The sequence below is a fragment of the Bufo bufo genome, unplaced genomic scaffold (genome assembly GCF_905171765.1).
Source record: "Bufo bufo unplaced genomic scaffold, aBufBuf1.1, whole genome shotgun sequence".
Taxonomy (NCBI): Eukaryota; Metazoa; Chordata; class Amphibia; order Anura; family Bufonidae; genus Bufo; species Bufo bufo.
The window spans coordinates 1-2,355 of NW_024401089.1; the positions used below are offsets into that span (position 1 = coordinate 1).

Here is a 2,355-nt window from a genome sequence, read left to right on the forward strand (position 1 = left end):
TGACTATTTAAACTTTTGGAGGTAATGGGGAGAGTTGGGAATGATTTGAGGTATGGATTGAAAATGGGATCTTCTGCAAAAGAAAGGAAAAAATTGCTAAAAGTCGTCAAGTTCAGCATTTTTGGCCGCAATGTGCAACTTCAATCTATACCGCTTAACTCTGCGCTGTGGGTGTCGGCCTTTCCGTGTAGGTGCAAGTGTTAAAAAGGCTTATTCCCATAACAGAAGTCAAATCTGGACTGTATAGGAAACAGAGGACTCATGAGCACTAGACTACATGTTAATTGCTCTAGTGCTATCAGTTGCAACACAAAAAAAAAAGTTTTCTGCTTTAGGCAATCATTATTACATTCAGAGGAAACCGCTTCCAAGTTTTCTTCATTATTGCTTTAAGTGGCACATCGGTTTCGAATCTAGTGAGACTGACCCTCATACGGGGTCCTTTTCTAGCAAGACATTAGTGCAGCAGGTTATCGGATCTGAATTGAGTGAGATTAATCCTCACGCTGGGTCCTTTTCTAGTCAACTGGGATGAGGGGTTGTTGACTAGCTTAAATTTTGTAGTTAGAAGGCATAGTTGGGAATGATTTGAGGTATGATGTAAAAATGGGATCATGCGCAAAAGGAAGGAATGAAAAGCTATAAGCGGACAGAAATTTGAGCCGCAATGGGAGACCTCAACGTGTATGCCTTAACTCTGCATCCATTCGATGTCGGTGCCAAATTTAAAAACCAAGCATTCCCATACCGGAGTCGAACCGGGCCACTGGTGAAAACCAGGAATCCTAACCGCTAGACCATATGGGAAACATGGCACAAAACTTTCTATTGCAAACATAAAAAAAACAAGAAAAAAAAATCCAATTTTGAAAAATCATTCTTGCACATACAAAACAGGATGTGCAGCATTTGCCTCGTTAGCGCAGCAGGTAGCGCGTCAGTCTCATAATCTGAAGGTCGTGAGTTCGATCCTCACACGGGGCATTTTTCTAGCCAGGTTTATGTTCCTCTCTTGACCTAAAAGCCATGATACTTTCTCTTTCGCTACTGACATGTTCTGCTTTAAAAAATAAAGAGATCCAAAAGCATTGACAGGACGAAGGTTGCTTGACTATTTAAACTTTTGGAGTTAATAGGGAGAGTTGGGAATGATTTGAGGTATGGATTGAAAATGGGATCTTCTGCAAAATAAAGGAAAAAATTGCTAAAAGTCGTCAAGTTCAGCATTTTTGGCCGCAATGTGCAACTTCAATCTATACCGCTTAACTCTGCGCCGTGGTGTCGGCCTTTCCGTGTAGGTGCAAGTGTTAAAAAGGCTTATTCCCATAACAGAAGTCAAATCTGGACTGTATAGGAAACAGAGGACTCATGAGCACTAGACTACATGTTAATTGCTCTAGTGCTTCAGTTGCAACACAAAAAAAAAAGTTTTCTGCTTTAGGCAATCATTATTACATTCAGAGGAAACCGCTTCCAAGTTTCTTCATTATTGCTTTAAGTGGCACATCGGTTTCGGAATCTAGTGAGACTGACCCTCATACGGGGTCCTTTTCTAGCAAGACATTAGTGCAGCAGCTTATCGGATCTGAATTGAGTGAGATTAATCCTCACGCTGGGTCCTTTTCTAGTCAACTGGGATGAGGGGTTGTTGACTAGCTTAAATTTTGTAGTTAGAAGGCATAGTTGGGAATGATTTGAGGTATGATGTAAAAATGGGATCATGCGCAAAAGGAAGGAATGAAAAGCTATAAGCGGACAGAAATTTGAGCCGCAATGGGAGACCTCAACGTGTATGCCTTAACTCTGCATCCATTCGATGTCGGTGCAAATTTAAAAACCAAGCATTCCCATACCGGGAGTCGAACCCGGGCCACCTGGGTGAAAACCAGGAATCCTAACCGCTAGACCATATGGGAAACATGGCACAAAACTTTCTATTGCAAACATAAAAAAAACAAGAAAAAAAAATCCAATTTTGAAAAATCATTCTTGCACATACAAAACAGGGTGTGCAGCATTTGCCTCGTTAGCGCAGCAGGTAGCGCGTCAGTCTCATAATCTGAAGGTCGTGAGTTCGATCCTCACACGGGGCATTTTTCTAGCCAGGTTTATGTTCCTCTCTTGACCTAAAAGCCATGATACTTTCTCTTTCGCTACTGACATGTTCTGCTTTAAAAAATAAAGAGATCCAAAAGCATTGACAGGACGAAGGCTGCTTGACTATTTAAACTTTTGGAGTTAATAGGGAGAGTTGGGAATGATTTGAGGTATGGATTGAAAATGGGATCTTCTGCAAAAGAAAGGAAAAAATTGCTAAAAGTCGTCAAGTTCAGCATTTTTGGCCGCAATGTGCAA

The 2,355-nt window shown here is 41.1% G+C and overlaps 3 non-coding genes across 3 annotated transcripts; 2 read left to right on the forward strand and 1 right to left on the reverse strand.

Moving 5' to 3' along the window:
- The first annotated feature begins 911 nt into the window (after positions 1 to 911).
- TRNAM-CAU lies at positions 912 to 984 on the forward strand. Its single transcript has one exon. It is a non-coding gene; the product is annotated as a tRNA-Met (tRNA).
- Positions 985 to 1,844: 860 nt separating this feature from the next.
- TRNAE-UUC lies at positions 1,845 to 1,916 on the reverse strand. Its single transcript has one exon. It is a non-coding gene; the product is annotated as a tRNA-Glu (tRNA).
- A 104-nt stretch (positions 1,917 to 2,020) lies between these two features.
- TRNAM-CAU lies at positions 2,021 to 2,093 on the forward strand. The gene has a single exon. It is a non-coding gene; the product is annotated as a tRNA-Met (tRNA).
- Positions 2,094 to 2,355: the final 262 nt, after the last annotated feature.